The sequence below is a fragment of the Macaca fascicularis genome, chromosome 15 (assembly GCF_037993035.2).
Source record: "Macaca fascicularis isolate 582-1 chromosome 15, T2T-MFA8v1.1".
NCBI classification, from domain to species: Eukaryota; Metazoa; Chordata; class Mammalia; order Primates; family Cercopithecidae; genus Macaca; species Macaca fascicularis.
In genome coordinates, this window is record NC_088389.1 from 116,826,296 (window position 1) to 116,852,395 (window position 26,100).

The 26,100-nt window shown below is 41.0% G+C and overlaps 1 long non-coding RNA gene and 1 pseudogene across 3 annotated transcripts in view; one reads left to right on the forward strand and one right to left on the reverse strand.

Moving 5' to 3' along the window:
• Window positions 1-26,100, forward strand: part of LOC135967479 (uncharacterized) — a 45,582-nt gene that overhangs the window by 18,262 nt on the left and 1,220 nt on the right. Inside the window, exons 5-6 of one of the 3 annotated variants that reach the window (XR_012424833.1) lie at window positions 22,347-22,466; window positions 23,653-24,041. This is a non-coding gene — a long non-coding RNA (uncharacterized lncRNA). Of the gene's footprint in view, window positions 1-22,346; window positions 22,467-23,652; window positions 24,042-26,100 lie in introns of those variants that run through there. The other 2 variants (XR_012424835.1, XR_012424834.1) reach the window with 2 other exon arrangements.
• Window positions 4,237-4,977, reverse strand: LOC102144103 (small ribosomal subunit protein eS6-like; annotated as a pseudogene).

The window sequence follows — 26,100 nt, forward strand, 5'->3', positions numbered from 1 at the left end:
ATGCATATCTAGTTTATCTAGACACATTTTTTAGAGAGACTGTCCCTTCCCCCATGAGTGTTCTTAGCACCTGTTAAAAATCAGTTGGCTGTAGATATGTGGACTAATTTGGGAGTTCTCTATTTTGTTCTGTTGGTCTATGTGTCTGTTTCATGCCAGTATCATGCTGCTTTGATTACTCCAGCTTTGTAGTGTATTTTGAGGTCTGGTAGTGTGATGACTCCAGCTTTTTTCTTTTGCTCAGTATTGCTTTGGCTACTTGGGGTCTTTTGTGGTTCCATACAAATTTTAGGATATTTTTTCTATTTCTGTGAAGAAGGTCATTGTTATTTTAATAGCAATTGCACTTAATCTGTAGATTACTTGGGAGAGTACTGTCATTTTAAGAATATTAATCCTTTCAATCCATGAGCTTGAGACAGCTTTCCTTTTTTTTTTTTTTTTTTTTTTTTTTTGAGATAGGGTACCAGTCAGTCACCCAGGCTGGAGTCTGGAGTGCAGTGGTGCAATCTTGGCTCACTGTAATCTCTCCCTCCTGGGCTCAAGTGATCCTCCCACCTCAGTCTCTCCAGTAGCTGGGAATACAGGCATGTGCCATCACGCTTAGCTAATTTTTGTAGTTTTTGTGAGATGGATTCTTACCATGTTGTCCAGACTGGTCTGGAACTCCTGGACTTAAGTGTTCTGCTTGCCTCGGCCTCCCAAAGTGCTGGAATTACAGGAGTGAGCCACTGCACCCAGCTGTCTTTCCATTTTTTCGGTATCCTCTTCAATTTTTTTCGTCAGTGCTTTGTATTCCTTATAAAGGTATTTTACTTCCTTGGTTAAATTTATACCCAGGTATTTTATTTCATTTTATAGCTGTCGTCAATTGGATTGCCTTCTTGATTTCTTTATCAACTATTTAATTTTTCATATATAGGAGCACCACTGATTTTTGTATATTAATTTTTTATCTTACAACTGTACTAAATTTGTTTATCAGTGCGAAGTTTTTTGGTAGAATCTTTAGGTTTTTCTATATGTAAAATCATGGTGTCTGCAAACAGGGACAATCTGACTTTTTCCTTTCCCACTTGGATGCCCTTTATTTCTTTTTCTTGCCTTATTGCTCTGGCTAGGACTTCCAGTACTATGTTGAATAAGAGTGATCAAAGTGAGCAATCTTGTCATTTTAATTTTTATTTTTTTTGAGATAGAGTCTCACTCTGTCACCCAGGCTGGAGTGCAACGGCCCAATCTCAGCTCACTGCAACCTCTGCCTCCTGGGTTCAAGCAATTCTTGTGCCTCAGCCTCCCAAGCAGCTGGGACTACAGGTGTGCCAGCACACTTGGATAATTTTTTGTATTTTTAGTAGAGACAGGATTTCACCATATTGGCCAGGCTGGTCTCAAACTCCTGGGCTCAAGTGATCTGCCCGCCTCAGCCTCCCAAAGTGCTGAGACTACAGGTGTGAGCCACTGTGCCCGGCTGGCAACTTTGACTTGTTCCAATTCTTACAGGAAAATCTTTTAGTTTTTCCCTATTCAGTGAGATGTTAGCTGAGGGTTGCCTTATTTATGCTGAGGTACTTTCTTTCTATACCTAATTTATTAAGGGTTTTAATCTTGAAGGGATGTTGTGTTTTATCAGAAGCTTGTTTTGCATCTATTGAGATGATAATATGCTTTTTGTCCTTAATTCTATTGATGCAATATATAACATTTATTGATATGGATATGTTGAACCATTTTTCCTTTCCTGGATACATTCCGTGTGATCACTGCATATTATCTTTTTGATATGTTATTGGATTTGGTTTGCTAGTATTTTGTTGAAGATGTTTGTGTCTGTGTTCATCAGTGATACTGGCCTGTAGTTTTCTTTGTTTATTGTGTTGATTCTGGAATCAGGGTCATGCTGGCCTCATAGAATGAGTTAAGAAGAATTCTCTCTGCTTCAACATTTTGGAGTATAAGAAAAATTGGTATTAATCATTTAAAGGTTTGGCCGGGTGCAGTGGCTCACTCCTGTAATCCCAGCACCTTGGGAGGCTGAGGAGGGTGGATCACCTGAGGTCAGGAATTCCAGACCAGGCTGGCCAACATGGCAAAACCCCATCTCTACTAAAAATACAAAACTAAGCTGGGTGTGGTGGCATGCGCCTCTAGTCCCAGCTACTCAGGAAGCTGAGACAGGAGAATCACTTAAATCTGAGAGGCAGAGATTGCAGTGAGCTGGGACCATACCATTGCACTCAGACCTGGGCAACAGAGCAAGACTATGTTTCAAAAAAAAAAATTCTTTAAAGGTTTGGTAGAACTCAGCAGTGAAGCCATCTGGTCCTGGACTTTTCTTTGTTGAAGTACTTTTTATTAGTGATTCAATCTCAGTACTTGTTATTGATTTGTTCAGGTTTTCTATTTCTTCTCGGTAGGTTGTATGTGTCCAGGAATTTATCCATTTCCTCTAGGCTTTCTAATTTATTGGCACATCATTGTGCATAGTTGTCGCTAATGAGTCTTTGTATTTCTATGACATCCATTATGATATCTTCATTTTTGGCTTTTGATTTTATGTATTTGGGTCGTCTCTCTTTTTTTCTTAGTCTAATATTTTATTGATTTTTATTATCTTTTCAAAAATCAAACTTTTTGTTTCATTTATCTTTTGTGTGTTTTTTTTCAGTCTCCATTTTGTTTATTTCTGCTCTGTTCTTTATTATTTCTTTCCTTCTACTAAAATGGGGTTTGGTTATTTCTTTCCTTCTACTAATTTTGGGTTCTTGCTTTTCTAGTTCCTTGAGGTGCCATTAGGTGATTTATTAGAAATCTTGGAAATCTTTCTAGTTTTTAGATGTAGGCATTATTGCTATAAACTTGCCTCTTAATACTGCTTTTGCTGGGTCCCATAAGGTTTTGTTTTGTTTTGTTTTGTTTTTTTGAGATGGAGTCTTGCTCTGTCACCTAGGCTAGAGTGCAGTGGCATAATCTCGGTTCACTGCAACCTCTGCCTCCCGGGTTCAAGCAATTCTCCTGCCTCAGCCTCCCAAGTAGCTGGAATTACCAGCACCTGCCACTATACCTGGCTAAATTTTTTGTGTATATTTTTAGTAGAGATGGGGTTTCACCGTGTTAGCCAGGCTGGTCTCGAACTCCTAACCTCGTGATCCGCCTGCAACAAACTCCAGAGTGAGGGATTATAGGTGTTAGCCACTGTGTGCAGCCAAGTTTTGATATGTTGCCTGCCTGCCTGCCTGCCTGCCTTCCTTCATTCCTCTCTCTCTCTCCCCCTCCCTCCCTCCCTCCTCTCTCTCTTCTTTCTTTCTTTCTTTCTTTCTTTCTTTCTTTCTTTCTTTCTTTCTTTCTTTCTTTCTTTCTTTCTTTCTTTCTTTCTTTCTTTCTTTCTTTCTCCTTCTTTCTTTCCTTTCTTTTCCTTCCTTCTTTCCCCTTCCTTCCCCTTCCTCCCTTTCTCTCTCTCTCTTTCTTTCTTTCTTTCTTTCTTTCTTTCTTTCTTTCTTTCTTTCTTTCTTTCTTTCTTTCTTTCTTTCTTTCTTCCTTCCTTCCTTCCTTCCTTCCTTCCTTCCTTCCTTTTCTTTCTCTTTCTTTCTTTCTTTCTTTCTTTCTTTCTTTCTTTCTTTCTTTCTTTCTTTCTTTCTTTCTTTCTTTCCTTCCTTCCTTCCTTCCTTCCTTCCTTTCTCTCTCTCTCTCTTTCTTTCTTTTCTTTCTTTTCTTTCTTTCTTTCTTTCGTTTTTGACTTGAAAAGCTTTGTTAAAGCAAATTTGCACCAGTTTACAAAACTTCCTGAAGTATGTTAACATGCTATCCACTAAAACAATGCCTTAAAAGTTAGCTTTTCTAAAAAAACACATGTTCATTTTCACAAGGGCAATTTCATGTATTAAACTGTGTTTAGTGTTTTAAAAGAGTGATATTCCTCAAAATAAACTATGTAAAAAAGATTAATAGTCCTTCTCATTTATTTCCCCTAAGTTCCATGCCGTTCTGAAGAGGTGGATGTCTTATGCTCAGAATCCCTTCCTGAGCCACCCATCCCCTCAAAAGAATCCCTTTATCATGAACTTGTCTTCTGCTACCACACAATAGTCAATCTGATTTTATCCATGACTGGATTACTATATACATATCCCCATTTTCTATGACCTAACTTTCCCTCTCTTCATTTATGTAGTTTTCTATCGTCAATGAAAAGTCAAGAGAGATGTGAGTCTGATCTTATTTGTTACTCAAAAAATCTTATTTCTGACTGGATTCAGACTTGGAAGCAGAAGCTCACAGCCAGGAAAGTCTGAGTCTTTTGGCAGTTTGTTCCTGGGGCTTCTCTTTAGCCTCCTTCATGCTCTTGGACAAAAGTTTAGCGTATACTGCAGCCTCTTCCTTATTTTTCTTAGTACGCTGCTTCTTCAGAGCAATACACCACCGTTTGTGCTGCAGGACACATGGAGCAACAAGATGCTGAATCTTGGGTGCTTTAGTCTGAGGTTTCTCACTTTCTTTGTTTAAGGGCTTTCTTACAAGATACTGGCAGACATCATTTTCTTTAGAGAGATGGAAAAGTTTGAGGATTCTGCTAGCTCTTTTGAGCCCCAGGTGACGAGGCACCATAGTATCAGTCAGTCCAGGAATATCTTTCTCTCCTTTTTTTTACAATAACCAAGTTGAGAATGCTCAGATTGGCATCCACAATGCAACCACAAACTGATTTTCTTTCTTTCTTTCTCCAGTTCTCCTTGGTCTGTAACAGGACCTTACTCAGTAGCAGGTGGACACGGCCATGGGTCATGACACCCTCCTTCATGAGGAAACCTTGTTTGTCATTCCCACCACTGATGTGGACCACATAACCCTTCCATTCTTCACCCAGAGAGTCAGCAGCAACTTCTGTGGCCATAGGCTTCTCATAAAAAGTATGAAGTTTGCGTTCTCTTCAGTGAGTTTCTGGCAGTCAGTGACTGGGAAGGAGATGCTCAGCTTCATCTTGAAGCAGCTGAATGCCTCTGAGGGTCCATGGAAAAGAGTGATATGTTGTCTTTCCAGTTTTATTTGCTTCAAGGAATTTTTTTTGATTTCCTGGTTAATTTCTTCTTCAACCCACTGGCCATTTGGGAGCATGTGGCTTAATTTTCATATATTTGTATAGTTTTAAATGTTCCCTTTGTGGTTGATGCCTAGTTTTATTACACTGTGGTCAGATAAGATACCTGATATGATTTTTTTTTTTTTTGACACAGAGTCTTACTCTGTCACCCAGTGTTGGGAACAGGCCCCCAAATCTGGCTATAAACTGCCCCCAAAACTGGCCATAAACAAAATCTCTGCAGCACTGTGACATGTTTGTGATGGCCATGATGCCCACGCTGAAGGTTGTGGGTTTACCGAAATGAGGGCAAGGAACACCTGGTCCACCCAGGGTGGAAAACCACTTAAGGTGTTCCTAAGCCACAAACAATAGCATGAGCGATCTGTGCCTTAAGGACAGGTTCCTGCTGCAGATAACTAGCCAGACTCATCCCTTTGTTTTGGCCTATCCATTTGTTTCCCATTTTAGTTAATCTATAATCTATAGAAACAATGCTTATCACTGGCTTGCTGTCAATAAATATGTGGATAAAGCTCTGTTTGTGGCTCTCAGCTCTGAAGGCTGTCAGCCCCCTGATTTCCCACTCCACACCCTATATTTCTGCGTGTGTGTCTTTAATTCCTCTAGCGTCGCTGAGTTAGGGTCTCCACAACTGAGCTGGTCTCTGCACCCAGGCTGCAGTGCAGTGGCATGATTTTGGCTCACTGAAACCTCTGCCTCTGGGGTTCAAGCAATTCTCCTGCCTCAGCCTCCTGAATAGCTGGGATTGCAGGTGTATGCCACCACGCCCAGCTAATGTTTGTATTTTTTAGTAGAGATCGGATTTCACCATGTTGGCCAGGCTGGTCTTGAACTCCCTCCTGACCTCAAGTGATCTGCCCACCTGGGCCTCCCAAAGTACTGGGATTATAGGTGTGAGCCACTGCACCTAGCTTTTATATGATTTTGTTGTTGTTGTTCTTTGAGACAGAGTTTCACTCTGTCACCCAGGCTGGAGTGCAGTGGCCTGATCTTGGCTCACCGCAACCTCCAACCTCCCGAGTTGAAGCAATTCTCCTGCCTCAGCCTTCCTAGAAGCTGAGATTACAGGTGCCTGCCATCATGCCTGGCTAATTTTTGAATTTTTAGTAGAGACACGACTTCCCCGTGTTGGCCAGGCTGGTCTTGAACTCCTGATCTCAAGTAATCCACCTGCCTTGGCCTCCGAAAGTGCTGGGATTACAGGTGTGAGCCACCACACCTGGCCCAGTGTTGATATGATTTTGATTACAATTTTTTAAAAGACTTTTTTGTTTGTTTCATGTCGTAACATATGGTTAATCCTGGAGAATGTTCCATGTGCTAATAAGAATGTGTATTCTACAGCTGTTGAGTAAAATGTACTGTAAATATCTCTCAGGTGCATTTGGTCTGTGGCGCTGTTTAAATCTGATGCTTCTTTGTTGATTTTCTGTCTAGATGATCTTTCCAATGCTAAGTGTGGGATGTTGAGGTCCTCAACTATTATTGCATTACAGTCTATCTCTCTCTTTAAATCTAATAATATTTCCCTTATATATCTGGGTGCTCCAGTGTTGGGTGTATGTATATTTAAAATTGTCATATTATTGTGCTGAATTGATGTTTCTATTATTATCTAATGGTCATCTTTGTTTCTTCTTACAACTTTTAACTTTAAGTCTATGTTGTCTGATATAAATGTAGCTACTCTTGCTCACTTTTGTTTTCATTTGCATGGAATATCTTTTTTCATCTCTTCACTTTTATTCTACGTGTATCTTTATAAGTGAAGTGAGTTTCCTGTAGCAGCATAGAGTTGGGCATTGGGTTTTAAAAAATACATTCAGCCAGTCTATATCTTTTAAATGGGGAATTTAATTCATTATATTCAAGCTTATTGTTGATAGGTAAAGACTTAATCCTGCCCTTTTATTGATTGTTTCCTGGTTGTTTTGTAAATCCTTTCTTAACTACTTCTCATGTGGTTTATTTTTGTGGTTGGGTGACTTTCTGTACTGATAAGGTTTGATTCCTTTATGTTTTTCCTTTGCTTATTGGCTTTACCAGTGAATTTTATAGTTTTGTATGTTTTTATGATGGTGGTTATCTTCTTTTCACTTCCAGATGTAAGAGTCTCTTGAGCATTCCTTGTAAGTTTGGTCTAGTGGTGATGAATTCCTTTAGATTTTGCTTGTCTGTGAAAAATTTTATCTCTCCATCATTTTTGAAGGAAAACTTTGCTGTGTATAATATTCTTGGCCAATAGTTTATCCTTCAGGACTTTGAATATATCATCCTGTTCTCTCCTGGCCTGAAAGGTTTCTGCAGACAAATTCACTGTTAGTCTAGTGGAGATGTCCTTATACTTGACTTGATGTTTTTCTCTTGTTGCTTTTAAAATTCTTTTTTTGTTTTTGACTTTCGACAATTTGAGTATAATGTGCCTCAGAGAAAACCCGTCTGGATTGAATATATTCGGGGTTGTTTGAGCTTCTTGAACCTGGATGTCTATCTCACTCCCAAGACTTGAGAATTTTTCTGCTATTATTTTATTAAGTATGTTTTTCTCATCTTTTTCCTTCTCTTCTCCTTCTAGAATGTCAACAATATGTGTATTTGTTTACTTAGTGGTGTTGCATAAATCCTGTAGGCTTTCTTTATTCTTTTAGTATTTTTTTTTCCTTTTGGTATACCTGTGTTATTTCAAAAGTCCTGTCTTCCAGTTCAGAAATTCTTTCCTCTGCTCAGTCTAGTCTGTTGTTGAAGCTCTCTTATTCATTTAATTCTTTTGCTACAGGATTTCTGTTTGGGTCTTTTAAATGATATATATCTCTTTGCTGAATTTCTTATTCAAATACTAAATTGTTTTCCAAATTTTATTGAATTGTCTATCTGTATTCTCTTATATCTCACTGAGTTTCTTTAAGATTATTATTTTGAATTCTTTTCTGGCATTTCATATATTTCCTTATGATTGGAGCCTGTTACTGGAGAATTATTATTTTCCTTTGGTGGTGACATGTTTCCTTGCTTTTTCATGGTTGATGTGCCCTTACGTTGATTTCTATGCATCTTCAGGAAAGGTAGCCTCATTATATTTTACAGAGTAGGCTTTGTATGAGAAGACTTGTTCAGACGAATGGGTCTTAGAGTGTTGGTTTGGTGTGGTGTATTGGTCTTGGTCTGAGGTTGATACAGTAGTGTAGTCTGTGTAATGTACTCAGGTGTAATCCACACTAGTGGTGTTTGTGTTTCTCAGTGGCCTACAATGAGAGAGTTTGTGGTGATGGCAGTGCAGCTTTGCCAGGTTCTGCACGTATGTACATAGGCATCCCTCTGGCCCAAGGATATATTGGATTTTTGGAGGCTTGGGTAACTGGCAGTGATTTGGCCACTTCAAGGGTAGATTTGCCCTGGATGGTACCGGCCAACTGTTCCTCCAGCCGGAAGTTTGGTGAGGGTAGGGGGACTTTGTTACCCTGTTGCACAGAATCAGAGTCACAGCTGATCTTGGGACCATGGTCTGCACAGCTAGGGTTGTGACATTCAGCCACCTATGCGGGCTTGGTGGAATGAGGATGGAGCCCCAGTGCTGGAGAGCAGCAGTGGCTACTGGACCCCAGAGTAGGGACCACTCCAGAGGGGGCTCTGGTTTCAAGACTGTGCTGTGCTACAGCAGCTTGGCTCACAGTGGGTGAGTGAGTGGGTGGTGCACACCTTATCCTACTCATCTGGGGCAATGCAGCTGTGTGAATTCCCACCAGCTTTCCGAACTGGATTCAGGGCTTGCAAGGATTGTGAGATTCTTCTGATGTAAGGACTTGTGGGTGTTTGTGGCAGCGATGGGGATAGGTGGGGCTCTTGTCCTTGACCTTCCCCTACAATGTGGAGTCTCTTCTGACTCCAGGCAGATGTGATCCATGTGGAGGAGATGGGGCTGCAGAGTCCTGGTGCCTCCATGCTGCCCTCCTGCACTTCTAATCACCACAACTATAGCTCTACTCCCCCACTGCACTCCAGCACTTTCCCTTCTACCCTCCGTTCAAATCTCAGCTCTGTAGTTATTGCCTTGGTCCTTTCTTGCTGAGGTGGGGTACTGAATGTCTGGTATCTCTTGGCAGGCATCTTGCTTTTTCTTTTCCTAACTCAAAAGGCTTCTTCTTAAATCAATCCCTTGTCAGGGGAATGCCATAACCCTTAAACCAGTGTTTCTCTACCTCAGGACCATTCTCTTTTTGGGTTGGATAATTCTTTGTTGTGGGTTGTCCTGTGCATGGTAGGATGCTTAGCAGCATGTCTGACCTCTACCCACTAGATGCCTCACCCCACATTGTGACACTCAAAAATGTCACATTTTATGCATTGCCAAATATCTCTGGGGAACAAAATCACCCCCAAGTTGAGAATCACTGCCTTAGACCATCAGATCTACCCTGGAGCTAAGGGCATGGGCCAGCTTGCTTTAGGGGCGCTTGAGTTACATGAGGGAGAGTGAGATACTGAATAAAATCTGGGTCCTGTTCTGAAGGAGAAAGGTGAGAATGGATGGCAGCCAACAACGTTCATTATACCTCCATTAATCAAATATGTCTCCAGATCTGGAACATATTTCAGCTTTCCTGTAAATCAGGCTATATGTGGGAAAATTGAAAAATATGTTTAGAATTTTGATGTTTGGGCAGAGAAGAACTTCCAGTCAGACATCAACCTTTTTTAGAACATCAAAGGAGACAGATGCTCCTTTTTCTGCCCTATGGTTGGCGGAAGATGGAGAGAGAAGCGCTACAATGTTGTATTGGGAAAGAGGCAACCTTCCCAAGAGTCCTTGGGAAGCTCTACTTAAGCAGTCTTTGCAAAGACCTTCTTTTAAATTAGGCTTAGACTGGACTTTTCTGACTTTTGTGGCTTGAGGAATAGCAAAGAGCTATCAGGATCTCCTGATTCTCCCTGCCAAAGAGTTTCTTAGTTTAAATTATTCCAGATATGTTGTGTAAAGCCAAAAAAATTTTATTTTCAGAACACGTTTTTAAATCTTAGGAAAATCAGTGAGATAGCATACTCATAATAATTAAAATCTAGGCTTTGCTGTTCTGGAGTGAGTCATTTATTTATTCATTCATTTTATGTATTCAGCAAATGTTGAGTGCCTGATATGTGCCTGTTATGTGAGGAAAACAAAGTCCCAGTTCTTGCAGTGTTGAATGTCTGGTAAAGGCAACACATGTCCTGAAATTGAACACCTAAGACCTGACTCAAACAAATGCACTTTCTCCCCTAAAATTGATCTATTCTTGCTCTGGCACCCTACTGGCCTCTAGGAACTATGGAAACAAATCTTGAATTTGCCAGTTAGTTTATCTCAATCTTTTCAAATTTAAATGATCTCTTTTCTGGTTCCACCTGTTTTGGATATATGCCCCATTGTTCAGATTTCCTTCTTCAGTCCCTTTGGATGCCCTCTGAGAACAAGATGAGCTGCAGTTGTCTGATTGGTAAAAAGGGTCCTTGAACACATATCCACAGGCTCTTTGAGAAGCTCTCTTGCTTTTCTGGTCTTTCCAGTCTCTCTCCTTAGCCATCTTGTTGATATCTAATGCTGAGGTTTAAGACTCATGAACTCATGGCACATTCTCTTGCCTTAGTTCATCTCCAGTGGTTTGCTCCTTTTGACCCACCCTGCACTTTCAGCCCCACTTGCAGAATGGGTGATCCACCCTTTCACCCTAGTTGTGGCAATCTCTTGGCTACTTTGCCACCTGTCTTCCATGGCACCGTAAAGAATCCAGATACACCTGGATTCCTTCCAAGAACACATAAATCTCAAGTATGCCTGAAAGTCCCAGTTTTGGCTTTCCCCTTTTGACCATTCCCTGCTATTATTTTTACAATGCTGAAACCATCCTACATTTCCATTAGGTGATCTACTTCCCCCGATTCCATGCTGGGCATGGGTCACCTGCTTTACAATTTGCCCTCAACTAATCTCACCGCCAAAGTGATTGGTGGAAGTTCTGCTTTCTTTCCTGTTGCCATGGAAACCAGTCACCTGTCTTTCCCTCCTCTCCTGACTTCTAAGTCTCAGTCATGTTTTTTTCTGTGGGCATTGAATACCCAACTCCCAGCTGTTTCTTAGATCCCACAGCTATGCCTCTCGAACTGTCTCCATGGGAATAGCTCTCTTCTCTCCACATTCATCAAACGCTGTAGACTTCTTGCTAACCATAGACTGTACCTCAGGGCTTGCCCAGGGTTAGACTTTTCTAGACATCTCTGAGCATTCACTGGATCTGGAAGCTGAGTCCATTCCTGGGCCACTGGGCTACTTCTATAGAGCCTATAGATCACCCATCACTGCTCAAAGCTAGGGTTATCCTCTGGCTTTCAGATGCATCTCTAGGCCATCTTCATCTTTAAAGACTCAGTCTGTGGCAGAAGCCAAGAAACTGCTGCCTCCCACCTTATCAACCAGCCATCCACAGATGGAGGCCCCTCTCCTAGTCCTGGACACAGAGATATGATGGAAAGAAATACAGATTCTTCAAATAATCTGTATGTCTTTCAAGAGGAAATAGAGCTGGTGTTGGGCAGATCTGAGCTGGGGTGGATGGAAAGAAATTTCTAGTGATTGGATAGCCACTGAGCTGAAAACTAAGTATATATGTCTGATTGTCTTCTCGAAATTACACAATTTACGAGTTATGCTAGAAAATAAAGGCTTAGACTGGGTGCAGTGGTTCACAGCTGTCATCTCAGCACTTTGGGAGGCCGAGGTGGGCAGATCACCTGAAGTCAGGAGTTCAAGACCAGCCTGACCAATATGGTGAAACCCTGTCTCTACTAAAAATACAAAAATTAGCTGGGCGTGGTGGTGGGTGCCTGTAGTCCCAGCTACTCGGGAGTCTGAGACAGGAGAATTACTTGAACCCAGGAGGTGGAGGCTGCAGTGACCTGAGATCGTGCCACTGCACTCCAGCCTGGGTGACAGAGTGAGACTCTGTCTCCAAAAAAAAAAAAAAAAGAAAGAAAAGAAAGAAAGAAAACAAAGGCTTAAACAGGTAGAAATCACAGGCAGATGGCAACATGATTTAACCGGTCTATGTGAGACTTCACCAAGGTCTTTCTGACTTCAAGGTTTATATTCAAGGTGCCAAGCTCCTGTCACCTGACTGAATCCTCATACCTTAAAGAGCTATTGTTCCTTTCTGGATTGTGTGACCAGTATCTGTAACTGTGACTCAGTAGTCCCAAGACCATGGTTCCAGCTCGGCCTCCATTTTGCTTTGATCTTGGGCAAGTTGTTTTCCCTTGTGGGCTTTGATTTCCCCAACTGTAAGCAAGAGTCAAAGAACATCAAGCCAAACATTATTGTTTTTAATTAATCATGAACAGTTCAATTTTTCCCATTGGGGTGTGCATTTTTATAAATTTTTGTATTTATAATGATTTGTTCTTATTATTTGAAATTTAAGTAAAAAGTTAAATTATATATTCTGTGATTTTTGTTTTTACATTTAGATTTATCTTCTATTTGTGAAACTGGGTTTTACATTAGAGTTGTGATATAAAGCTTTCTTTTAAAATGTATAAATTTTTTTAAAGTCAAATCTATTTACAGAAAATTATTAATAAGTAAATAATTATCCAGAGATGGCAAAAATCATGAAGTTGATATTTATCTCATTGAACTTTGGGAAGTACCAGGTCTAAAAGAGAGATGAGAAGATGCTTAGGATTTAACAGTGATGCTGTCTAACATTTGGACATTAAGAAAAATAAGAGGAACTGGATAAAGAAGACCAAACAAGAGGGGGTTGAGTAGTAAGAGAGAAATTAAGAGTGTAACATAATTAGTCCTTGTGCTGCGCTGCTCTGACCGCATGGTTGCCAAATGTATCAAAAAAGCTACCTTTTTTTTTTGGTCACTTCCAAGATGGCTGAATGGGAGCAGCTCTGGTCTGCAGCTCCCAGTGAGATCAACACAGAAGGGTGATTTTTGCATTTTCAACTGAGGTACCTGGTTCATCTCATTGGGATTCGTTGGACAGTGGGTGCAGCCCATGGAGGGTGAGCTGAAGCAGGGCGGGGCATTGCCTCACCCAGGAAGCACAAAGGGTCAGGGGATTTCCCTTTCCTAGCCAAGGGAAGCTGTGACAGACTGTACCTGGAGAAATGGTACACTCCTGACCAAATACTGCGCTTTTCTCACTGTCTTAGCAACCTGCAGACCAGGAGATGCCCTCCCATGTCTGACTCAGCAGGTCCCACGCCCATGGAGCCTTGCTTACTGCTAGTGCGGCAGTCTGAGATTGACTTGTGATGCTGCAGCTTGACCAGTGGGGAGGGGCGTCCGCCATTGCTGAGGCTTGAGTGGTTCACAGTGTAAACAAAGTGAGTGGGAGGCACAAACTGGGTGGAGCCCACCGCAGCTCAGCAAGGCCTACTGCCTCTATAGATTCCCCCTCTGGGGGCAGGGAATAGTAGATCAAAAGGCAGCAGACAGCTTCTGCAGACTTAAACATCCCTATCTGACAGCTCTGAAGAGAGCAGTGGTTCTCTCAGCACAGCATTTGAGCTCTGAGAATGGACAGACTGCCTCCTCAAGCAGGTCCCTGTCCCCTGTGTAGCCTGACTGGGAAACACCTCCCAGTAGGGGCTGACAGACACCTCAAACAGGCAGGTGCCCCTCTGGGAAGGATCAGGCAGCAATATTTGCAGTTCTGCAGCCTCTGCTGGTGATACCCAGGTGAACAGGGTCTGGAGTGGACCTCCAGCAAATTCCAACAGACTTGCAGCTGAAGGGCCTGAATGTTAGAATGAAAACTAACAAACAGAAAGGAATAGCATCAACATCAACAAAAAGGACATCCACACCAAAACCCAATCTGTAGGTCACCAACATCAAAGACCAAAGGTAGATAAAACCACAAAGATGGGGAGAAACCAGAGCAGAAAAGCAGAAAATTCCAAAACACAGAGTGCCTCTTCTCCTCCAAAAGATTGCAGCTCCTTGCCAGCAACGGAACAAAACTGGATGGAGAATGAGTTTCACAAGTTGACAGAAGTAGGCTTCAGAAGGTCAGTAAGAAGAAACTTCTCTAAGCTAAAGGAGCATGTTCTAACCCATCGCCAGGAAGTTAAAAACCTTGAAAAAAGGTTAGACGAATGGCTAACAAGAATAAACACTGTAGAGAAGACCTTAAATTACCCGATGGAGCTGAAAACCATGGCATGAGAACTTCATGATGCATGCACAAGCTTCAGTAGCCAATTTGATCAAGTGGAAGAAAGGATATCAGTGATTGAAGATCAAATTAATGAAATAAAGTGAGAAGACAAGATTAGAGAACAAGGAGGGAAAAGAAATGAACAAAGTCTCCAAGAAATATGGGACTATGTGAAAAGACCAAATCTACACTTGACTGGTATACCAGAAAATGACGGGGAGAATGGAACCAAGTTAGAAAATACCCTTCAGGATAATGTGCAGGAGAACTTCCCCAACCTAGCAAGGCAGGCCAACATTCAATTTCAGGAAATACAGAGAACAACACAAAGATACTCCTCGAGAAGAGCAACCCCAAGACACATAATTGTCAGAGTCACCAAGGTTGAAATGAAGGAAAAGATGTTAAGGGCAGCCAGAGAGAAAGGTCGGGTTACCCACAAAGGGAAGTCCATCAGACTAACAGCGGATCTCTCAGCAGAAACCCTACAAGCCAGAAGAGACTGGGGGCCAATATTCAACATTCTTAAAGAAAAGAATTTTCAACCCAGAATCTCATATCCAGGCAAACTAAGCTTCATAAGTGAAGGAGAAATAAAATATTTTACAGACAAGCAAATGCTGAGAGATTTTGTCACCACCAGGCCTGCCTTACAAGAGGTCATGAAGGAAGCACTAAACATGGAAAGAAACAACTGGTACCAGCCACTGCAAAAACATGCCAAATGATAAAGACCATCAATGTTATGAAGAAACTGCATGAATTAATGGGCAAAATAACCAGCTAACATCATAATGACAGGATCAAATTCACACATAACAATATTAACCTTAAATGTAAATGGGCTAAATGCCCCAATTAAAAGACACAGGCTGGCAAATTGGATAAAGAGTCAAGATCCATCAGTGTGCTGTATTCAGGAGACCCATCTCACATGCAAAGATGCACACAGGGTCAAAATAAAGGGATTGAGGAAGATCTATTAAGCAAATGAAAAGAAAAAAAAAAAGCAGGAGTTGCAATCCTAGTCTCTGATAAAACAGACTTTGAGCCAACAAAGATCAAAAGAGACAAATAAGGCTACTACAAAATGATAAAGGGATCAATTCACCAAGAAGAGCTAACTATCCTAAATATATAAGCACCCAATACAGGAGCACCCAGATTCAAAAAGTAAGTCCTTAGAGACCTACAAAGAGACTTAGACTCCCACACAATAATAATCGGAGACTTTGACACCCCACTGTCAATATTAGACAGATCAATGAAACAGAAAGTTAATAAGGATATCCAGGACTTGAACTCAGCTCTGGATCAAGTGGACCTAATAGACATTTACAGAACTCTCCACCCCAAATCAACAGAATATACATTCTTCTCAGCACCACATCACACTTATTCTAAAATTGACCACATAATTGGTAGTAAAATACTTTGCAGCAAATGTAAAAGACAGAAATTATAACAAACTGTCTCTCAGACCACAGTGCAATCAAATTAGAACTCAGGATTAATAAACTCAGTCAAAACCACACAACTACATGGAAACCGAAACTGAACAACCTGCTCCTGAATGACTACGGGGTAAATAATGAAATGAAGGCAGAAATAAAGATGTTCTTTGAAACCAATGAGAATAAAGACACGATGTACCAGAGTCTCTGGGACACATTTAAAGCAGTGTGTAGAGGGAAATTTATAGCATTAAATGCCCACGAGAGAAAGCAGGAAAGATCTAAAATTGACACCCTAACATCACAATTAAAAGAACTAGAGAAGCAAGAGCAAACACATTCAAAAACTAGCAAAAGGCAAGAAATAACTAAGATCAGAGCAGAACTGAAGGAGATAGAGACACAAAAAAACCCTTCAAAAAATCAATGAATCCAAGAGCTGGTTTTTTGAAAAGATCAACAAAATTGATAGATCACTAGCAAGAATAATAAAGAAGAAAAGAGAGAAGAATCAAATAGATGCAGTAAAACATGATAAAGGGGATATCACCACTGATCCCACAGAAATACAAACTACCATCAGAGAATACTATAAACACCTCTATGAAAATAAACTAGAAAATCTAGAAGAAATGGATAAGTTCCTGGACACATACACCCTCCCAAGACTAAACCAGGAAGAAGTTGAATCTCTGAATAGACTAATAACAGGTTCTGAAATTGAGGCAATAATTAATAGCCTACCAAACAAAAAAAGTAAAGGATCAGAAAGATTCACAACCAAATTCTACCAGCGGTACAAAAAGGAACTGGTACCATCCCTTCTGAAACTATTTCAATCAGTAGAAAAAGAGGGAATCCTCCCTAACTCATTTTATGAGGCTAGCATCATCCTGATACCAAAGCCTGGTAGAAACACAACAAAAAAAGAGGATTTTAGGCCAATATCCCTGATGAATATTGATGTGAAAATCCTCAATAAAATACTGGCAACCCAAATCCAGCAGCACATCAAAAGGCTTATCCACCACGATCAAGTGGGTTTCATCCCTGGGATGCAAGGTTGGTTCCACATATGCAAATCAATAAACACAATCCATCACATAAACAGAACCAACAACAAAAACCACATGATTTTCTCAATAGATGCAGAAAAGACTTTTGACAAAATTCAACAGCACTTCATGCTAAAAACTCTCAATAAATTCGGTATTGATGGGATGTTTCCCAAAATGATAAGAGATATTTATGACAAACACACAGCCAATATCATACTGAATGGGCAAAAACTGGAAGCATTCCCTTTGAAAACTGGTACAAGGTAGGGATGCCCTCTCTCACCACTCCTATTCAACATAGTGTTGGAAGTTCTGACTAGGGCAATCAGGCAAGAGAAAGAAATAAAGGGTATTCAGTTAGGAAAAGAGGAAGTCAAATTTTCTTTGTTTGCAGATGACATGGTTATATATTTAGAAAACCCCATCATCTCAGCGCCAAATATCCTTAAGCTGATAAGCAACTTCAGCAAAGTCTCAGGATACAAAATCAATGTGCAAAAATCACAAGCATTCCTATACACCAATAATAGACAAATGGAGAGCCAAATCATGAGGGAACTCCCATTTGCAATTGCTACAAAGAGAATAAAATACCTAGGAATGCAACTTACAAGGGATGTGAAGGACCTCTTCAAGGAGAACTACAAACCATTGCTCAGTGAAATAAAAGAGGACACAAACAAATGGAAGAACATGCTCGTGGATAGGAAGAATCAATATTGTGAAAATGGCCATACTGCCCGAAGTAATTTATAGATTCAATGTTATCCCCATCAAGCTACCACTGACTTTCTTCACAGAACTGGAAAAAACTACTTCAAGGTTCATATGGAACTAAAAAAGAGCCCACATAGCCAAGACAATCCTAAGCAAAAAGAACAGAGCTGGAGGCATCACGCTACCTGACTTCAAACTATACTACAAGGCTGCAGTAACCAAAACAGCATGGTGCTGGTACCAAAACAGATATATAGACCAATGGAACAGAACAGAGGCCTCATAAATAACACCACACATCTACAACCTTCTGATCTTTGACAAACCTGACAAAAACAAGCAATGGGGAAAGGATTCCCTATTTAATAAATGATGTTGGGAAAACTGGCTAGCCATATGTAGAAAGCTGAAAGTGGATCCCTTCCTTACATCTTATACAAAAATTAACTCAGGATGGATTAAAGACTTAAGTATAAGACCTAACACCATAAAAACCCTAAAAGAAAACCTAGGCAATACCATTCAGGACATAGGCATGGACAAAGACTTCATGACTAAAGCACCAAAAGCAATGGCAACAAAAGCCAAGATAGACAAATGGGATCTAATTAAACTAAAGAGCTTTTGCACAGCAAAAGAAACTATCATCAGAGTGAACAGGCAACCTAAAGAATGGGAGAAAATCTTTGCAGTCTACCCATCTGACAAAGGGCTAATATCCAGAATCTACAAAGAACTTAAACAAATTTACAAGAAAAAAACAAACTGCCCCATCAAAAAGTGGGCAAAGGATAGGAACAGACACTTCTCAAAAAAAGACATTTATGCAGCCAACAGACATGAAAACATGCTCATCATCACTGATCATCAGAGAAATGCAAACCAAAACCACAATGAGATACCATCTCACGCCAGTTAGAATGGCAATCATTAAAAAGTCAGGAAACAACAGATGGTGGAGAGGATGTCGAGAAATAGGACATCTTTTTCACTGTTGGTAGGAGTGTAAATTAGTTCAACCATTGTGGAAGACAGTGTGGCGATTCCTCAAGGATCTAGAATTAGAAATACCATTTGATCCAGCCATCCCATTACTGGGTATGTACCCAAAGGATTACAAATCATGCTACTAGAAAGACACATGCACACGTATGTTTGTTGTGGCACTATTTACAATAGCAAAGACTTGGAACTAATCCAAATGTCCATCAATAATAGACTGGATTAAGAAAATATGGCACATATATGCCATGGAATACTATGCAGTCATAAAAAAGGATGAGTCCATGTCCTTTGCAAGGACATGGATGAAGCTGGAAACCGTCATTCTAAGCAAACTATCACAAGAATAGAAAACCAAACACCGCATGTTTACACTCATAGGTGGGAGTTGAACAACGAGAACACATGGACACAGGGCGGGAACATCACATACTGGGGCCTGTGGGGGAGTGGGGGGCTGGGGGAGGGATAGCATTAGGAGAAGTACCTAATGTAAATGACGAGTTGATGGGTACAGCAAACCAGCATGGCATATGTGTACCTATGTAACAAACCTGCACGTTGTACATGTGTACTGTAAAACTTAAAGTATAATAAGATAAAAAATAAAAAAGTTACCTCAAGATATCCAGAGTTTCCCTTGAGAGGGGAGAGTCCCCTGCCAGCCTGGGTCAAAACATTTAACTAATGATGTAGGATGGTGTTAGCAATGATTCACATTTCCAGAAGCAATCCCTGCTGGCTATCACTGATTGTTTTGGAGGTGCGATATTCCCTCCTGGGCCAAAGAGGTGGAAGTTGAGAAGGAAGAAAGCAGTGAAGAGAATGAGAAAAGGGAAGAACTTGGAAGTCAAACGTGGTGGGAGTAGGAAAAAGCTTGGAAATTCAGTAAGAAGAAATTGAGCCTAAGGCAGAGCTGCACTGCCAATATATAAGGAGAAAATACAGCCGAAGAATGACCTTCATTCAAGAAAATAGAGTGCAATGAAATAAAAACAGTAAATAAAAAAGATAAATGGACCTAACCTTGAACTGTCCTGGTTTCTGAACTGGTATGCTTTATCCCCTGGGCATGGAACAGGCCAAAGTGCCTCTCAGTGGGGTTGCCAGAGCAAATAAAGTGTGTCCCATACACTACTTGGAACATTCTTCTACCAAAAAAATTGTTTGTTGCTTGCCTGAAATTCAAATCTCACTGGGTGTTTTGTACTCACTTATTTATTTTGTTTTTGCTTAATTTCTCTGTGAGGGCTTGCACTCTGGGAAAGGATCAACCCAGAGGAATATTTACTGGCTCTCAGGTTGCCTAACCATGCTATCATCTTGCTGTGACTGGGAAAAAAACTCCGTTTTCTTCTTATTCCCAATGTTTTACTTTGAAAAATGTCAAACCTACAGAAAATTTGTGAGAAATGTACAATGAACTTCCATATGCTTTTTATATGTCACTAATTTTACCATTTCTGTCACATTTTCTTCCTTTCTCTCCTTTTGTATGTGTGTATCCTTAGCTGAACCATTTGAGAGTTACAGATACCATGACATCTAAGCCCCAAAACACTCTGCATGTCTCTCAAAAATTAGAATATTTTCCTATATATAAGCATGATGCAAAGATCGCACTCAGGTCATATTTTTTGTTGTTGTTGTTGTTGAGATGGAGTCTCACTCTGTCGCCCAGGCTGGAGTGCAGTGGTGCCATCTCAGCTCACTGCAAGCTCCGCCTCCCGGGTTTACGCCATTCTCCTGCCTCAGCCTCCCAAGTAGCTGGGACTACAGGCGCCCGCCACCTCGCCCGGCTAGTTTTTGTATTTTTTTTTTAGTAGAGATGGGGTTTCACTGTGTTCGCCAGGATGGTCTCGATCTCCTGACCTCGTGATCCGCCCGTCTCGGCTTCCCAAAGTGCTGGGATTACAGGCTTGAGCCATCAGGTCATATTTAACATTGACACAATACTGTCTTCTAATATGCAGTCTATATTTAAATTTCTGCAATCGGTCCTATACTGCTTTTTTGCACGGTTTCTAATTTTAATTTTCAATGTATATTTTTGGAGACTAGGTCTCGCTGTGTTGCCCAGTCTGGTCTCGGATTCTTGGGCTCAAGCATTCCTCCCATCTCAGCCACCAGAGCAGCTGGAACCACAGGTCCGTGCTGCCATGCTCAGGTCAGGCTTTCTTTTTTAATTCCAAGTTTGGGCAATGATCAGACTTTGCATTTATTTTCATGTCTCTTTAGTGTTCTTTAACGTAAAACAGTTTGCCAGCCCTTTCAAAATTTGTTCATGATATTGACATTTTTGAAGAGTTTAGGCCAGTTCTTCTGCAGATGTCCGATTGTTTTCCCATGACTAGACTTTGGTTAAACATTATTGGCAAGAATACGGCATAGGGTGTCGTTGTGTCACAGGTCTCAGTACATTACACAGCAGAGGACCTGTAATGTGAATTGTTTTAAAAATTGGTGATGTTGAATTTGCTCATTTAATTAAGGTGGTGTCTGCTGGATTTCTCCATCATAATCATTCCTTTTTTTTCTTTGTAATTAAAATATAACTAGTGATGTGCTACTTTGAGACTGCGTGAATATCCTGTTTCCCCATCTTTCTCCCAATGGTTTTAGTATCCACAGATGACTCCTTTGTGAATCAAATATTACTGTGGTAGTTATGAAATGGCAATTTTCTTTTCTTTTCTTTTTTTCTTTTTTTGAGACAGAATCTTGCTCTGTTGCCCAGGTTGGAGTGGAGTAGCACCATCTCAGGTCACTACAACCTCTGCTTCCCGGGTTCAGGTGATTCTCCTGCCTCAGCCTCACAAGTAGATGGGATTACAGGCACACACCACGATGCCTGGCTAATTTTTGTATTTTTAATAGAGATGGTTTCACCATGTTGGCCAGGCTGGTCTCGAACTCCTGACGTCAAGTGACCCACCCACCTTGGCCTCCCAAAGCACTGAGATTACAGGCATGAACCACCACATCCAGCCATTGAAATGGCAATTTTCTATCATTTTTTCTTTTTTTTTGAGACAGAGTCTTACTCTGTCATCCAGGCAGGAGTGCAGTGGCATGATCTTGGCTCACTAAAACCTCCATCTCCTAGGGCCTGATTTTCCTGCCTCAGCCTCCTAAGCAGCTGGGATTACAGGTGTGTGCCACCAGGCCCAGCTATTTTTCATATTTTTAGTAGAGATGGGGTTTCATCATGTTGACCAGGCTGGTTTTGAACTCCTGACCTCAAATGACCTGCCTGCCTCAGCCTCCCAAACTGCTGGAATTATAGGCATGAGCCACTTTGCCTGACTGACAATTTTCTGTTTCTATCATTTTGTCTATGTTTATTAGTTGGCATTTTTCTATAAAAAGGACTTCCCTTCTCTTCCTAATCCCTTTAACATTTCTTTTTAATATAATATGAACTCATGAATTATATTTTATTGAGTATGAATTGCCCCAAATTTGATGAGTGGCAGCCCCCTTAAACTGGTTCTTGTATCTCTTTGACACATCTTCCTCAGTTTTTGAGCACTTTTAACATTTGTGGCACAAGATATTCCAGGCTCACCTGGAAATGAGCTATTCTTCCAAAGGGTCTGGTAAATGGTATTTAGAGAGCAAGATACGGGTGCTGTGTGTGCTCACTACTCTGTGGCAAAATTGCTTTTAGGGCCTTTCAGTGGACAGAACAGGAAAATACGTTGTCAAAACCATGAATTCATGATACCGCCAACTGATACCCAATCCAATAATATAGGATCTTCCTCCTCTCCTTCCCCTCATCTATATTTGTATCTTTTTTCTCCCACAGTGAAATTCCTGGTACCTCAAAATGTCAATAGATGTTTACTCAATTGCTCAATCTTGCAATATACACAAAATGGTTCCAGAATTGCCTCACCAACACCATTACCAAAAGCAAACATAGCAGGTAAGTTTAAGATTCTTTTTTTGTTTTTGTTTTGTCTTAGACTCTATTCCATTGAAGGTGTATAGTCAGAATACTTTGTTGCTGTGTCCAAAAATTGTTTGGATTAATTCTTTTTTCTTTCCAATCGTGTTACCAATTTGATTATAATCAAGTTTATTCATTTCTTTCACTTTCAGGTCTCTGTTCCCCCATTCTTGTTGATTTAATTTTATTTTTTGAATATGTAAAATACAAACATGGTTCAAAATTCAAAACAGCATAAAAGTTATACTGAGACAGGTCCCATCCCCTTTTCATTTTGTTTTCCGTTCCATTTCCTCAACCCTCACAGGTAACCAAATTCATTTATTTCTTATTTATCCTGTATTTCTTTATCTTTCTTTTTTTTTTGACGGAGTCTTGCACTGTCGCCAGGCTGGAGTGCAGTGGGGTGATCTCAGCTCCCTGCAACCTCCGCCTGCCGGGTTCAAGTGATTCTCCAGCTTCAGCCTCCTGAGTAACTGGGACTACAGGCATGTCACCATGCCCAGCTAATTTTTGTGTTTTAGAGACAGGATTTCACTGTGTTGGCCAGGATGGTCTCGATCTCTTCACCTCGTGATCTGCCCGCCTTGGCCTCCCAAAGTGTTGGGATTACAGGCGTGAGCCACCGTGCCCGGCCTCTGTCTTTCTTTTTTAAAAAATAAATAAATGAATGAATATACATTTTGTCTTTATCACACAAAATGTAGCATACTACATATAGTCTTTTTTCACTTAGTAATATAGTCTGGAAATCAGTTTATGGAGTTTAACAGAAATCTTTTTTATACTCGTACCAGAGTTTATCAACCAAACTCCTACATATGGGCCTTTAGGGTGTTTCCAATATTTTTCTATTACAAATAATGTTGCAATGAATAACTTTGTGCACGTGTTTTCTTCTGTTGTTGGAGGTGCATTTTCAGGGTAAATTCACAGAAGCGTGATTTCTGGATCAAAGGGAAACTGAAAATGAATTTTTGCTAGATATTGCCCAATTCCTTTCACAGGCATTATACCATTTTGTACGGCCCAGGAGGGAATGAGAGTGTGTGCTTTCCCACAAATTGGTTTGTCAAGAGTTTACATTTTTGCCAATCCTGATACGTGCGAAATAGCATCTCGTACAGTACTTTTTTTTTTTTTTTTTTTTTTTTTTTTTTAGACGGAGTCTGGCTCTGTCGCCCAGGCTGGAGTGCAGTGGCACCATCTCGGCTCACTACAAGCTCCGCCTCCCGGGTTCACGCCATTCTCCTGCCTCAGCCTCCCAGTTGGCTGGGACTACAGACGCCCGCCACCACGCCCCGCTAATTTTTTTTTATTGTTTATTTTTAGTAGAGACGGGGTTTCACCATGTTAGCCAGGATGGTCTCGTTCTCCTGACCTCGTGATCTGCCTACCTCGGCCTCCCAAAGTGCTGAGATTACAGGCGTGAGCCACTGTGCCCAGCCTCATGTGTTCTTTTCCTTTTTAAAAATAGATATAAAACTTTGGTCATAATATTGGAATTGAATTGTTCATCAGGGCTGAAATAAAATGAAAACTTTTTTTCCCAGAGAATCTCTATCTTGGTGTCTTCATGTACATAAGAAATTGTTTTATGATGTATTAGAGGACAATGGATTTAAAGATAAAGCATGATTTTATACCAATATTACAAAACAGTTTGAAGCATGAAGTTAAAAAAAAGTCATTATCTGAGTGGAATAAGTTCTATGGTTCTGTATTTTCCCCATGCAAATTTGAAGAAATGTTAATGATGATCTCTTTATTTGGTATATTGCTGTATTACAAAAGGCTCTCACTTGCTTCTTTTCTTTTTCTGAGACGGAGTCTCACTCAATTACCCAGACTGGAGTGCACTGGTGCAATTTTGGCTTACTACAGCCGCAACCTCCTGGGCTCACGTGATGCTCCCATCTCAGCCTCCTGAGTACCTGGGACTACAGGTGTGTGCCACCACACCTGGCTAATTTTTGTAGTTTTTGTAGAGATGGGGTTTCACCATGTTGCCCAGGCTGGTCTCAAACTACTCGCTCAAGCCATCAGCCTGGCTCAGCTTCCCAAAGTGCTGAGGTTACAGGCGTGAGTCACCACACCCTGCCCAAGGCTCTCACTTTTAATCCTGTGGGGTGCACTGGACCCATTTTATCCCATTTTATGGATGAGAAAACTGAGACTGAGAGAGGTTTGGAGACTTGTGCAAGGCTATGTGACTAATAAGAGGCAGAGGCAGAATTAGAACTCTGGGCCGGGCAGGGTGGCTCATGCCTGTAATCCCAGCACTTTGGGAGGCCGAGGCAGGTGGATCACCTGAGATCAGGAGTTCAAGACCAGCCTGACCAAGATGGTGAAATCCTGTCTCTACTAAAAATACAACAATTTAGCTGGGCATGGTGGCGGGCACCTGTAATCCCAGCTACTCAGGAGGCTGAGGCGGGAGAATCACTCGAACCTGGGAGGTGGAGGTAGTAGTGAGCTGAGATTGCACCATTGCACTCCAGCCTGGGCAACGAGAGCAAAACTCTGTCTCAAACAAACAAACAAAAAAGAAATAGAACTCCAGCTGTTTGACCAGTATTCTTAAAGTCACTAAAAATTAAATATTGATTATGAATTTACATCCTGGGCATTTACATTTCAGTGGTAGTTCAGAATTTAGGGTTTTTCTTGTGTGTTGATAGAAAACTCATTTAAAAAATACTGATTATGGAAATGTAGTTAGTAAGTTAACAGTTTTTTCTTTTATTACTTTTTGTGTTTTTTTAAATTTGAGGTGGAGTAGTGTTCTGTCACCCAGGCTGTCTGGAATGCAGTGGTGCAGTCTCAGTTCACTGCAACCTCCACCTCCCGGGTTCAAGTGATTCTCCCACCTCAGCCTCCCGAGTAGCTGAGACTACAAGCACGCACCAGGTTTTTTGTATTTTTAGTAGAGATGAGGTTTTGCTATGTTGCCCTGTCTGGTCTCCAACTCGTGAGCTCAAGTGATCCTGTTGCCTTGGCCTTGCGAAGTCCTCGAATTACAGGTGTGAGCCACTGTGCCCAACCTTCTAAGTTAACAATGTTAATTAAATATTTCTTCATTTGGGGCATGCCCAGCAACTCAGGGTAAGCCAAATTTATAGTTTATGGAGATGCTAAGTAAAGTGGAGACACACTTTATGCATACACAGAGGACTCATCTGCCATTTTCAGACTTTCTTGGGTATTCCTATCAGTTTCCTGTCGGTGACTTCCTCTCTCCCTGAAGGCAAAGACTAAACTTGGTAAGATGGTCTGCAGCCCCTGAGAAGCCTGCTCCTTCCAACCTTCCGACTTTATGCTGCTCATTCTCCTCAGTGCTCTCTTTGCCCTAAACACATGTTGCATTATTTCAGTCCTCCAACTGGCCGCCCATATTCCTCTTCCAGGGGTGCTTTGCTCTATTTTCTTCACCTAGTTAAGGTCTCGTCATTCAGTTCTCAGGCCAAGCATTGCTTATTTGTGGAAGAGGTCTCTGATCCCCCTGACGAGGCCAGCTTCCCTATTCATTCTCTCATTGCACCATGTGAGGGCTGCATAGCCCTCCTGACCACTGTCATTTTACAGGCTTTTGTGCAGTGACTTGATTAGT